The sequence below is a fragment of the Balaenoptera ricei genome, chromosome 16, assembly GCF_028023285.1.
Source record: "Balaenoptera ricei isolate mBalRic1 chromosome 16, mBalRic1.hap2, whole genome shotgun sequence".
Taxonomy (NCBI): Eukaryota; Metazoa; Chordata; class Mammalia; order Artiodactyla; family Balaenopteridae; genus Balaenoptera; species Balaenoptera ricei.
The window spans coordinates 81,596,869-81,611,000 of NC_082654.1; positions in this window are offsets into that span (position 1 = coordinate 81,596,869).

Sequence of the window (14,132 nt, forward strand, 5' to 3'; positions counted from 1 at the left end):
TGTCTGCTGAGTCTCGGGCAACACACTGTACGTTATTTCAGGAGAGCTATATTTCCAGAGCAGTCGAACAGCATCAGAACCACATTTCTAGGCAGTCCAACATGCCCTGGAAGTTTTCGACATTGCCCTCGTCTGAATGTCCTGAGATAACACTCTTCTTAGAATTTATCGAGGACCTCTTTCCTGAAGTCACTCTATTCAAGGAGAAATACAGCATCCTAACATGCTGTGTCGCTCACAGTGCAAGCAACGGGAGAAGTTGCCTCGAGGTAAGGCCCTGAAATGCTATGCAGAAGCGGAGGCATGTAGCAGTTTCCATGAGGCCGTAGTCGCTGCTCTGCAGCATTTTAACGCCAGTACGCTTTTCAGGACACCTAGGTGCCTCGCCTGGAAACCCTGTTCCCTGCAAGAACACCGAGTACCCTCAGGCTCCCCTGGCCCTTCTAAGCAATATCCAGGCCCGTAGCTTTCTGACTCACAGTGTGTATGCCGAGTGTAGGGCAACACAGTGCACTCTAATTGGGACATCTTGATTTAGCCAGCACCTGCACAGTTTTATGAGCACCGTTCCAGCAAGTTCCAACATGCCGTGGAAGTCGCACTCATTCCGTACACTGAGCTGCACAGAGAAAACACTAGGCTTCTCCTTCCATCCAGGACCTCCTACCTGAAGTCACACTGCCTCAGGAGAAACACGGCTTGCGTTCCTATTGCAACTAAAGCACAGTTTTTCCTGTAGCACTGCAGGTTTGGAAGAGGCAAGGGCCCAGACGCCTAGCTAAGGCTTTCGTTGGTGAGGCCGTTCACTAGATGCAGAAGACGCTGCCTCGAGAAGTTGATTCAGGGAAGCAACCAGTGTGTACTTGGTGTCTCATTTGACTTGTTAAAAACCACAGAGATGTATGCTGCCTGTGCCCATGGAAATGGGGGCATGATGGTACTAGCCTTGCTTTCCATTAGGAAAGCTCCATTCTTGCTGCCGTGAAACTCCCTGAAAATCTCTGCTGTTGATAGCCCTCTGGCCACTGTAGGCACGGGTGTGGGAAGAAAATGAGTTTTCTTTGGCTACACACGGGGCTTCATTGGCCGGGGTGGGGCTCACCTTGCCATGCTCTAGAGTTAAAGGGAATCTCAACGTGAGTCCTTGCCTCGAGGTAAGGCCCTGAGTAGCCCTGCAGAAAGGGAGGCTTGCAGGTCTTTCCATTAGCTCTAAATCACTGTTCTGCTTTACTTTAAAGGAAGTACCCTTTTCAGGACTCCTAGGCCTCTCGGGTGAGCATCATTTTTGTTCCAAGATCCCTGAGTACCTCCACACCCCTGTAGGCCTGCAGAGCAACAACGAGGCCCATTGGTCCCTCGGAGGTCCTCTGTGTCTGCTGAATCATGGGCAACACACTGCACTCTTTCTTGTGATATCTAGATTCACAGCACTCGCACAGCTTCACGAGCACCGTTCTAGCAGGTTCCAACATGCCGTGGAAGTCGCACTCATTCCCTAGTCTGAGCTGCACAGAGAAAAACACTAGGCTTCTCCTTCCATCTAAGACCTCCTACGTGAAGTCACCCTGCCATCAGGAGAAACACTGCTTGCGTTCTTTTTGCAACTAAAGCAGAGTTTTTCCTGTAGCACTGCAGGCTTTTGAAGAGGCACGGGCCCAGAGGCCTAGCTAGGGCGTTCCTTGGTGAGGCCGTTCACTAGATGCAGAACACCCTGCCTCGAGAAGTTGATTCAGGGAAGCAACCAGTGTGGACTCTGTGTCTCTTTTGACTTGTTAGAAACCAGAGAGAAGTATGCTGCCTGAGCCAATGGTAATGGGGGCATGATCTTACTAGCCTTGCTTTCCATTTGGAAAGCTCCATTCTTGCTGCCGTGAAGCTCCCTGAAATTCTCTGCTATTGTCAGCCCTCTGGCCACTGTAGGCATGGGTGTGGGAAGAAAATGAGTTTTCTTTGGCTACACACGGAGCTTCATTGACCGGGGTGGGGCTCACCTTGCCATGCTCTAGAACTAAAGGGAATCTCAACGTGAGTCCTTGCCTCGAGGTAAGGCCCTGAGTAGCCCTGCAGAAAGGGAGGCATGCAGCTCTTTCCATGAGCTCTTAGTGGAGGTTCCGCTTTATGTTAAAGGAAGTACCCTTTTCAGGACTCCTAGGCCCCTGTGGACCTGCTGAGCAGCATTGATTCCCATACGTCCCTCGGAGGCCCTCTGTGTCTGCCGAGTCTCGGGCAACACACTGTACGTTATTTCAGGAGAGCTATATTTCCAGAGCAGTCGAACAGCATCAGAACCACATTTCTAGGCAGTCCAACATGCCCTGGAAGTTTTCGACATTGCCCTCGTCTGAATGTCCTGAGATAACACTCTTCTTAGAATTTATCGAGGACCTCTTTCCTGAAGTCACTCTATTCAAGGAGAAATACAGCATCCTAACATGCTGTGTCGCTCACAGTGCAAGCAACGGGAGAAGTTGCCTCGAGGTAAGGCCCTGAAATGCTATGCAGAAGCGGAGGCATGTAGCAGTTTCCATGAGGCCGTAGTCGCTGCTCTGCAGCATTTTAACGCCAGTACGCTTTTCAGGACACCTAGGTGCCTCGTCTGGAAACCCTGTTCCCTGCAAGAACACCGAGTACCCTCAGGCTCCCCTGGCCCTTCTAAGCAATATCCAGGCCCGTAGCTTTCCGACTCACAGTGTGTATGCCGAGTGTAGGGCAACACAGTGCACTCTAATTGGGACATCTTGATTTAGCCAGCACCTGCACAGTTTTATGAGCACCGTTCCAGCAAGTTCCAACATGCCGTGGAAGTCGCACTCATTCCGTACACTGAGCTGCACAGAGAAAACACTAGGCTTCTCCTTCCATCCAGGACCTCCTACCTGAAGTCACACTGCCTCAGGAGAAACACGGCTTGCGTTCCTATTGCAACTAAAGCACAGTTTTTCCTGTAGCACTGCAGGTTTGGAAGAGGCAAGGGCCCAGACGCCTAGCTAAGGCTTTCGTTGGTGAGGCCGTTCACTAGATGCAGAAGACGCTGCCTCGAGAAGTTGATTCAGGGAAGCAACCAGTGTGTACTTGGTGTCTCATTTGACTTGTTAAAAACCACAGAGATGTATGCTGCCTGTGCCCATGGAAATGGGGGCATGATGGTACTAGCCTTGCTTTCCATTAGGAAAGCTCCATTCTTGCTGCCGTGAAACTCCCTGAAAATCTCTGCTGTTGATAGCCCTCTGGCCACTGTAGGCACGGGTGTGGGAAGAAAATGAGTTTTCTTTGGCTACACACGGGGCTTCATTGGCCGGGGTGGGGCTCACCTTGCCATGCTCTAGAGTTAAAGGGAATCTCAACGTGAGTCCTTGCCTCGAGGTAAGGCCCTGAGTAGCCCTGCAGAAAGGGAGGCTTGCAGGTCTTTCCATTAGCTCTAAATCACTGTTCTGCTTTACTTTAAAGGAAGTACCCTTTTCAGGACTCCTAGGCCTCTCGGGTGAGCATCATTTTTGTTCCAAGATCCCTGAGTACCTCCACACCCCTGTAGGCCTGCAGAGCAACAACGAGGCCCATTGGTCCCTCGGAGGTCCTCTGTGTCTGCTGAATCATGGGCAACACACTGCACTCTTTCTTGTGATATCTAGATTCACAGCACTCGCACAGCTTCACGAGCACCGTTCTAGCAGGTTCCAACATGCCGTGGAAGTCGCACTCATTCCCTAGTCTGAGCTGCACAGAGAAAAACACTAGGCTTCTCCTTCCATCTAAGACCTCCTACGTGAAGTCACCCTGCCATCAGGAGAAACACTGCTTGCGTTCTTTTTGCAACTAAAGCAGAGTTTTTCCTGTAGCACTGCAGGCTTTTGAAGAGGCACGGGCCCAGAGGCCTAGCTAGGGCGTTCCTTGGTGAGGCCGTTCACTAGATGCAGAACACCCTGCCTCGAGAAGTTGATTCAGGGAAGCAACCAGTGTGGACTCTGTGTCTCTTTTGACTTGTTAGAAACCAGAGAGAAGTATGCTGCCTGAGCCAATGGTAATGGGGGCATGATCTTACTAGCCTTGCTTTCCATTTGGAAAGCTCCATTCTTGCTGCCGTGAAGCTCCCTGAAATTCTCTGCTATTGTCAGCCCTCTGGCCACTGTAGGCATGGGTGTGGGAAGAAAATGAGTTTTCTTTGGCTACACACGGAGCTTCATTGACCGGGGTGGGGCTCACCTTGCCATGCTCTAGAACTAAAGGGAATCTCAACGTGAGTCCTTGCCTCGAGGTAAGGCCCTGAGTAGCCCTGCAGAAAGGGAGGCATGCAGCTCTTTCCATGAGCTCTTAGTGGAGGTTCCGCTTTATGTTAAAGGAAGTACCCTTTTCAGGACTCCTAGGCCCCTGTGGACCTGCTGAGCAGCATTGATTCCCATACGTCCCTCGGAGGCCCTCTGTGTCTGCCGAGTCTCGGGCAACACACTGTACGTTATTTCAGGAGAGCTATATTTCCAGAGCAGTCGAACAGCATCAGAACCACATTTCTAGGCAGTCCAACATGCCCTGGAAGTTTTCGACATTGCCCTCGTCTGAATGTCCTGAGATAACACTCTTCTTAGAATTTATCGAGGACCTCTTTCCTGAAGTCACTCTATTCAAGGAGAAATACAGCATCCTAACATGCTGTGTCGCTCACAGTGCAAGCAACGGGAGAACTTGCCTCGAGGTAAGGCCCTGAAATGCTATGCAGAAGCGGAGGCGTGTAGCAGTTTCCATGAGGCCGTAGTCGCTGCTCTGCAGTATTTTAACGCCAGTACGCTTTTCAGGACACCTAGGTGCCTCGCCTGGAAGCCCTGTTCCCTGCAAGAACACCGAGTACCCTCAGGCTCCCGTGGCCCTTCTAAGCAATATCCAGGCCCGTAGCTTTCCGACTCACAGTGTGGATGCCGAGTGTAGGGCAACTCAGTACACTCTAATTGGGACATCTTGATTTAGCCAGCACCTGCACAGATTTATGAGCACCGTTCTAGCAAGTTCCAACATGCCGTGGAAGTCGCAATCATTCCCTAGTCTGAGCTGCACAGAGAAAAACACTAGGCTTCTCCTTCCATCCAGGACCTCCTACCTGAAGTCACCCTGCCTCCAGGGGAAAGACGGCTTGCGTTCCTATTGCAACTAAAGCACAGTTTTTCCTGTAGCACTGCAGGTGTGGAAGAGGCAAAGGTCCAGAGGCCTAGCTAAGGCTTTCCTTGGTGAGGCCGTTCACTAGATGCAGAACACGCTGCCTCGAGAAGTTGATTCAGGGAAGCAACCAGTGTGTACTCTGTGTCTCATTTGACTTGTTAAAAACCACAGAGATGTATGCTGCTTGTGCTCATGGAAATGGGGGCACGATGGTACTAGCCGTGCTTTCCATTTGGAAAGCTCCATTCTTGCTGCCGTGAAGCTCCCTGATATTCTCTGCTGTTGACAGGCCCCTGTCCACTATAGCATTGGTGTGGGAAGAAAATGAGTTTTCTCTGGGTACACACGGAGCTTCATTGGCCGGGGTGGTGTTCACCTTCCCATGCTCTAGAGCTAAAGGGAATCTCAACGTGAGTCCCTGCCTAGAGGTAAGGCCCTGAGTAGCCCTGCAGAAAGGGAAGCATGAAGGTCTTTCCATGAGCTCTAAGTCGCTGTTCTGCCTTACTTTAAAGGAAGTACCCTTTTCAGGACTCCTAGGCCTCTCGGGTGAGCATCATTTTTGTTCCAAGATCCCTGAGTACCTCCACACCCCTGTAGGACTGCTGAGCAACAACGAGGCCCATTGGTCCCTCGGAGGTCCTCTGTGTGTGCTGAGTCATGGGCAACACACTGCACTCTTTCTTGTGATATCTTGATTCACAGCACTCGCACAGGTAAAAGAGCAACATTCTAGCAAGTTCCAACAGGCCTGGAAATCGCACTCATTCCCTAGTCTGAGCTGCACAGAGAAAAACACTAGGCTTCTCCTTCCATCCAGGACCTCCTACCTGAAGTCATCCTGCCTCCAGGAGAAAGACGGCATGCGTTCCTATTGCAACTAAAGCACAGTTTTTCCTGTAGCACTGCAGGCTTTTGAAGAGGCAGGGGCCCAGAGGCCTAGCTAGGGCGTTCCTTGTTGAGGCCGTTCACAAGGTGCAGAACACCCTGCCTCGAGAAGTTGATTCAGGGAAGCAACTAGTGTGTACTCTGTGTCTCTTTTGACTTGTTAGAAACCACAGAGATGTATGCTGCCTGTGCCAATGGTAATGGGGGCATGATGGTCCTAGCCTTGCTTTCCATTTGGAAAGCTCCATTCTTGCTGCCGTGAAGCTCCCTGAAATTCTCTGCTGTTGACAGGCCTCTGGCCACTCTAGCATTGGTGTGGGAAGAAAATGAGTTTTCTCTGGCTACACACGGAGCTTCATTGCTCCGGGTGGGGCTCACCTTGCCATGCTCTAGAGCTAAAGGGAATCTCAACGTGAGTCCTTGCCTCGAGGTAAGGCCCTGAGTAGCCCTGCAAAAAGGTAGGCATGCAGCTCTTTCCATGAGCTCTAAGTCGCTGTTCTGCTTTACTTTAAAGGAAGTACCCTTTTCAGGACTCCTAGGCCTCTCGGGTGAGCATCATTTTTGTTCCAAGATCCCTGAGTACCTCCACACCCCTGTAGGCCTGCTGAGCAACGACGAGGCCCATTGGTCCCTCGGAGGTCCTCTGTGTGTGCTGAGTCATGGGCAACACACTACACTCTTTCTTGTGATATCTTGATTCACAGCACTCGCATAGGTAAAAGAGCAACATTCTAGCAAGTTCCAACATGCCGTGGAAGTCGCACTCATTCCCTGGTCTGAGCTGCACAGAGAAAAACACTAGGCTTCTCCTTCCATCCAGGACCTCCTACCTGAAGTCATCCTGCCTCCAGGAGAAAGACGGCATGCGTTCCTATTGCAACTAAAGCACAGTTTTTCCTGTAGCACTGCAGGCTTTTGAAGAGGCAGGGGCCCAGAGGCCTAGCTAGGGCGTTCCTTGTTGAGGCCGTTCACAAGGAGCAGAACACCCTGCCTCGAGAAGTTGATTCAGGGAAGCAACTAGTGTGTACTCTGTGTCTCTTTTGACTTGTTAGAAACCACAGAGATGTATGCTGCCTGTGCCAATGGTAATGGGGGCATGCTGGTCCTAGCCTTGCTTTCCATTTGGAAAGCTCCATTCTTGCTGCCGTGAAGCTCCCTGAAATTCTCTGCTGTTGACAGGCCTCTGGCCTCTCTAGCATTGGTGTGGGAAGAAAATGAGTTTTCTCTGGCTACACACGGAGCTTCATTGCTCCGGGTGGGGCTCACCTTGCCATGCTCTAGAGCTAAAGGGAATCTCAACGTGAGTCCTTGCCTCGAGGTAAGGCCCTGAGTAGCCCTGCAGAAAGGGAGGCATGCAGCTCTTTCCATGAGCTCTTAGTGGAGGTTCCGCTTTATCTTAAAGGAAGTACCCTTTTCAGGACTCCTAGGCCCCTCGGGTGAGCATCATTTTTGTTCCAAGATCACTGACGCACTCCACACCCCTGCGTGCCTGCTGAGCAGCATTGATTCCCATACGTCCCTCGGAGGCCCTCTGTGTCTGCCGAGTCTCGGGCAACACACTGTACGTTACTTCAGGAGAGCTCTATTTGCAGAGCAGTCGAACAGCATCAGAACCACATTTCTAGGCAGTCCAACATGCCCTGGAAGTTTTCGACATTGCCCTCGTCTGAATGTCCTGAGATAACACTCTTCTTAGAATTTATCGAGGACCTCTTTCCTGAAGTCACTCTATTCAAGGAGAAATACAGCATCCTAACATGCTGTGTCGCTCACAGTGCAAGCAACGTGAGAACTTGCCTCGAGGGAAGGCCCTGAAATGCTATGCAGAAGCGGAGGCGTGTAGCACTTTCCATGAGGCCGTAGTCGCTGCTCTGCAGCATTTTAACGCCAGTACGCTTTTCAGGACACCTAGGTGCCTCGCCTGGAAACCCTATTTCCTGCAAGAACAGCAAGTACCCTCAGGCTCCCCTGGCCCTTCTAAGCAATATCCAGGCCCGTAGCTTTCCGACTCACAGTGTGTATGCCGAGTGTAGGGTAACTCAGTACACTCTAATTGGGACATCTTGATTTAGCCAGCACCTGCACAGTTTTATGAGCACCGTTCTAGCAAGTTCCAACATGCCGTGGAAGTCGCAATCATTCCCTAGTCTGAGCTGCACAGAGAAAAACACTAGGCTTCTCCTTCCATCCAGGACCTCCTACCTGAAGTCACCCTGCCTCCAGGAAAAAGACGGCTTGTGTTCCTTTTGCAACTAAAGCACAGTTTTTCCTGAAGCACTGCAGACTTTTGAAGAGGCACGGGCCCAGAGGCCTAGCTTGGGCTTTCCTTGGTGAGGCCGTTCACTAGATGCAGAACACCCTGCCTCGAGAAGTGGATTAAGGGAAGAAAACAGTGTGTACTCTGTGTCTCATTTGAATTGTTAAAAACCACAGAGATGTATGCTGCCTGTGCCCATGGAAATGGGGACATGATGGTACTAGCCTTGCTTTCCATTTGGAAAGCTCCATTCTTGCTGCCGTGAAGCTCCCTGAAATTCTCTGCTGTTGACAGCCCTCTGGCCACTGTAGGCATGGGTGTGGGAAGAAAATGAGTTTTCTCTGGCTACACACGGAGCTTCTTTGGCCGGGGTGGGGCTCACCTTGCCATGCTCTAGAGCTAAATGGAATCTCAACGTGAGTCCTTGCCTCGAGGTAAGGCCCTGAGTAGCCCTGCAGAAAGGGAGGCATGCAGGTCTTTCCATTAGCTCTAAGTCGCTGTTCCACTTTACTTTAAAGGAAGTACCCTTTTCAGGATTCCTAGGCCTCTCGGGTGAGCATCATTTTTGTTCCAAGATCCCTGAGTACCTCCACACCCCTGTAGGCCTGCAGAGCAACAACGAGGCCCATTGGTCCCTCGGAGTTCCTCTGTGTCTGCTGAGTCATGGGCAACACACTGCACTGTTTCTTGTGATATCTTGATTCACAGCACTCACACAGGTTCACGGGCACCGTTCTAGCAAGTTCCAACATGCCGTGGAAGTCGCACTCATTCCGTAGTCTGAGCTGCACAGAGATAAACACTAGGCTTCCCCTTCCATCCAGGACCTCCTACTTGAAGTCACCCTGCCTCAGGAGACAGACGGCTTGCGTTCCTATTGCAACTGAAGCACAGTTTTTCCTGTAGCACTGCAGGTTTGGAAGAGGCAAGGGTCCAGACGCCTAGCTAAGGCTTTCCTTGGTGAGGCCGTTCACTAGATGCAGAACACGCTGCCTCAAAAAGTTGATTCAGGGAAGCAACCAGTGTGTACTCTGTGTCTCATTTGACTTGTTAAAAACCACAGAGATGTATGCTGCCTGTGCCCATGGAAATGGGGCCATGATGGTACTAGCCTTGCTTTCTATTTGGAAAGCTCCATTCTTGCTGCGGTGAAGCTCCCTGAAATTCTCTGCTGTTGACAGCCCTCTGGCCACTGTAGGCATGGATGTGGGAAGAAAATGAGTTTTCTCTGGCTACACACGGAGCTTCTTTGGCCGGGGTGGGGCTCACCTTGCCATGCTCTAGAGCTAAATGGAATCTCAACGTGAGTCCTTGCCTCGAGGTAAGGCCCTGAGTAGCCCTGCAGAAAGGGAGGCATGCAGCTCTTTCCATGAGCTCTAAGTCGCAGATCTGCTTTACTTTAAAGGAAGTACCCTTTTCAGGACTCCTAGGCCTCTCGGGTGAGCATCATTTTTGTTCCAAGATCCCTGAGTACCTCCACACCCCTGTAGGACTGCTGAGCAACAACGAGGCCCATTGGTCCCTCGGAGGTCCTCTGTGTCTGCTGAGTCATGGGCAACACACTGCACTCTTTCTTGTGATATCTTGATTCACAGCACTCACACAGGTTCACGAGCACCGTTCCAGCAAGTTCCTACATGCCGTGGAAGTCGCACTCATTCCCTAGTCTGAGCTGCACAGAGATAAACACTAGGCTTCTCCTTCCATCCAGGACCTCCTACCTGAAGTCACCCTGCCTCAGGAGATAGACGGCTTGCGTTCCTATTACAACTAATGCACAGTATTCCTGTAGCACTGCAGGCTTTTGAAGAGGCACGGGCCCAGAGGCCTAGCTAGGGCGTTCCTTGGTGAGGCCATACACTAGATGCAGAAGACCCTGCCTCAAGAAGTTGATTCAGGGAAACAACCAGTGTGGACTCTGTGTCTCTTTTGACTTGTTAAAAACCACAGAGATGTATGCTGCCTGTGCCAACGGTAATGGGGGCATGATGGTACTAGCTTTGCTTTCCATTTGGAAAGCTCCATTCTTGCTGCCGTGAAGCTCCCTGAAATTCTCTGCTGTTGACAGCCCTCTGGCCACTGTAGGCATGGATGTGGGAAGAAATTGAGTTTTCTCTGGCTACACACGGAGCTTCATTGGCCGGGGTGGGGCTCACCTTGCCATGCTCTAGAGCTAAAGGGAATCTCAACGTGAGTCCTTGCCTCGAGGTAAGGCCCTGAGTAGCCCTGCAGAAAGGGAGGCATGCAGCTCTTTCCATGAGCTCTTAGTGGAGGTTCCGCTTTATGTTAAAGGAAGTACCCTTTTCAGGACTCCTAGGCCCCTGTGGGCCTGCTGAGCAGCATTGATTCCCATACGTCCCTCGGAGGCCCTCTGTGTCTGCCGAGTCTCGGGCAACACACTGTACGTTACTTCAGGAGAGCTATATTTCCAGAGCAGTCGAACAGCATCAGAACCACATTTCTAGGCAGTCCAACATGCCCTGGAAGTTTTCGACATTGCCCTCGTCTGAGCTGCCCTGAGAAAACACTCTTCTTAGAATTTATCGAGGACCTCTTTCCTGAAGTCACTCTATTCAAGGAGAAATACAGCATCCTAACATGCTGTGTCGCTCACAGTGCAAGCAACGTGAGAACTTGCCTCGAGGGAAGGCCCTGAAATGCTATGCAGAAGCAGAGGCGTGTAGCAGTTTCCATGAGGCCGTAGTCGCTGCTCTGCAGCATTTTAACGCCAGTACGCTTTTCAGGACACCTAGGTGCCTCGCCTGGAAACCGTGTTCCCTGCAAGAACACCGAGTACCCTCAGGCTCCCGTGGCCCTTCTAAGCAATATCCAGGCCCGTAGCTTTCCGACTCACAGTGTGTATGCCGAGTGTAGGGCAACTCAGTGCACTCTAATTGGGACATCTTGATTTAGCCAGCACCTGCACAGTTTTATGAGCACCGTTCTAGCAAGTTCCAACATGCCGTGGAAGTCGCAATCATTCCCTAGTCTGAGCTGCACAGAGAAAAACACTAGGCTTCTCCTTCCATCCAGGACCTCCTACCTGAAGTCACCCTGCCTCCAGGGGAAAGACGGCTTGCGTTCCTATTGCAACTAAAGCACAGTTTTTCCTGTAGCACTGCAGGTGTGGAAGAGGCAAAGGTCCAGAGGCCTAGCTAAGGCTTTCCTTGCTGAGGCCGTTCACTAGATGCAGAACACGCTGCCTCGAGAAGTTGATTCAGGGAAGCAACCAGTGTGTACTCTGTGTCTCATTTGACTTGTTAAAAACCACAGAGATGTATGCTGCTTGTGCTCATGGAAATGGGGGCACGATGACACTAGCCGTGCTTTCCATTTGGAAAGCTCCATTCTTGCTGCCGTGAAGCTCCCTGATATTCTCTGCTGTTGACAGGCCCCTGGCCACTATAGCATTGGTGTGGGAAGAAAATGAGTTTTCTCTGGGTACACACGGAGCTTCATTGGCCGGGGTGGGGTTCACCTTCCCATGCTCTAGAGCTAAAGGGAATCTCAACGTGAGTCCTTGCCTCGAGGTAAGGCCCTGAGTAGCCCTGCAAAAAGGTAGGCATGCAGCTCTTTCCATTAGCTCTAAGTCGCTGTTCTGCTTTACTTTAAAGGAAGTACCCTTTTCAGGACTCCTAGGCCTCTCGGGTGAGCATCATTTTTGTTCCAAGATCCCTGAGTACCTCCCAACCCCTGTAGGCCTGCAGAGCAACAACGAGGCCCATTGGTCCCTCGGAGGTCCTCTGTGTCTGCTGAGTCATGGGCAACACACTGCACTCTTTCTTGTGATATCTTGATTCACATCACTCGCACAGGTTCAAAAGCAACGGTCTAGGAAGTTCCAACATGCCGTGGAAGTCGCACTCATTCCCTAGTCTGAGCTGCACAGAGAAAAACACTACGCTTCTCCTTCCATCCAGGACCTCCTACCTGAAGTCACCCTGCCTCCAGGAGAAAGACGGCTTGCGTTCCTATTGCAACTAAAGCACAGTATTTCCTGTAGCACTGCAGGCTTTTGAAGAGTCACGGGCCCAGAGTCCTAGCTCGGTCATCCCTTGGTGAGGCCGTTCACTAGATGCAGAACACCCTCCTCGAGAAGTTGATTCAGGGAAGCAACCAGTGTGGACTGTGTGTCTCTTTTGACTTGTTAGAAACCACAGAGATGTATGCTGCCTGTGCCAATGGTATTGGGGGCATGATGGTACTAGCCTTGCTTTCCATTTGGAAAGCTCCATTCTTGCTGCCGTGAAGCTCCCTGAAATTCTCTACTGTTGACAGGACCCTGGCCACTCTAGCATTGGTGTGGGAAGAAAATGAGGTTTCTCTGGCTACACACGGAGCTTCTTTGGCCGGGGTGGGGCTCACCTTGCCATGCTCTAGAGCTAAATGGACTCTCAACGTGAGTCCTTGCCTCGAGGTAAGGCCCTGAGTAGCCCTGCAGAAAGGGAGGCATGCAGGTCTTTCCATTAGCTCTAAGTCGCTGTTCCACTTTACTTTAAAGGAAGTACCCTTTTCAGGACTCCTAGGCCTCTCGGGTGAGCATCATTTTTGTTCCAAGATCCCTGAGTACCTCCACACCCCTGTAGGACTGCTGAGCAACAACGAGGCCCATTGGTCCCTCGGAGTTCCTCTGTGTCTGCTGAGTCATGGGCAACACACTGCACTCTTTCTTGTGATATCTTGATTGACAGCACTCACACAGGTTCACGGGCACCGTTCTAGCAAGTTCCAACATGCCGTGGAAGTCGCACTCATTCCCTAGTCTGAGCTGCACAGAGAAAAACACTACGCTTCTCCTTCCATCCAGGACCTCCTACCTGAAGTCACCCTGCCTCCAGGAGAAAGACGGCTTGCGTTCCTATTGCAACTAAAGCACAGTATTTCCTGTAGCACTGCAGGCTTTTGAAGAGTCACGGGCCCAGAGTCCTAGCTCGGTCATTCCTTGGTGAGGCCGTTCACTAGATGCAGAAAACCCGGCCTCGAGAAGTTGATTCAGGGAAGCAACCAGTGTGTACTCCATGTCTCTTTTGACTTGTTAGAAACCACAGAGATGTATGCTGCCTGTGCCCATGGAAATGGGGGCATGATGGTACTAGACTTGCTTTCCATTTGGAAAGCTCCATTCTTGCTGCCATGAAGCTCCCTGAAATTCTCTACTGTTGACAGGACCCTGGCCACTCTAGCATTGGTGTGGGAAGAAAATGAGTTTTCTCTGGCTACACACGGAGCTTCTTTGGCCGGGGTGGGGCTCACCTTGCCATGCTCTAGAGCTAAATGGAATCTCAACGTGAGTCCTTGCCTCGAGGTAAGGCCCTGAGTAGCCCTGCAGAAAGGGAGGCATGCAGGTCTTTCCATTAGCTCTAAGTCGCTGTTCCACTTTACTTTAAAGGAAGTACCCTTTTCAGGACTCCTAGGCCTCTCGGGTGAGCATCATTTTTGTTCCAAGATCCCTGAGTACCTCCACACCCCTGTAGGACTGCTGAGCAACAACGAGGCCCATTGGTCCCTCGGAGTTCCTCTGTGTCTGCTGAGTCATGGGCAACACACTGCACTCTTTCTTGTGATATCTTGATTCACAGCACTCACACAGGTTCACGGGCACCGTTCTAGCAAGTTCCAACATGCCGTGGAAGTCGCACTCATTCCCTAGTCTGAGCTGCACAGAGAAAAACACTAGGCTTCTCCTTCCATCCAGGACCTCCTACCTGAAGTCACCCTGCCTCCAGGGGAAAGACGGCTTGCGTTCCTATTGCAACTAAAGCACAGTTTTTCCTGTAGCACTGCAGGTGTGGAAGAGGCAAAGGTCCAGAGGCCTAGCTAAGGCTTTCCTTGCTGAGGCCGTTCA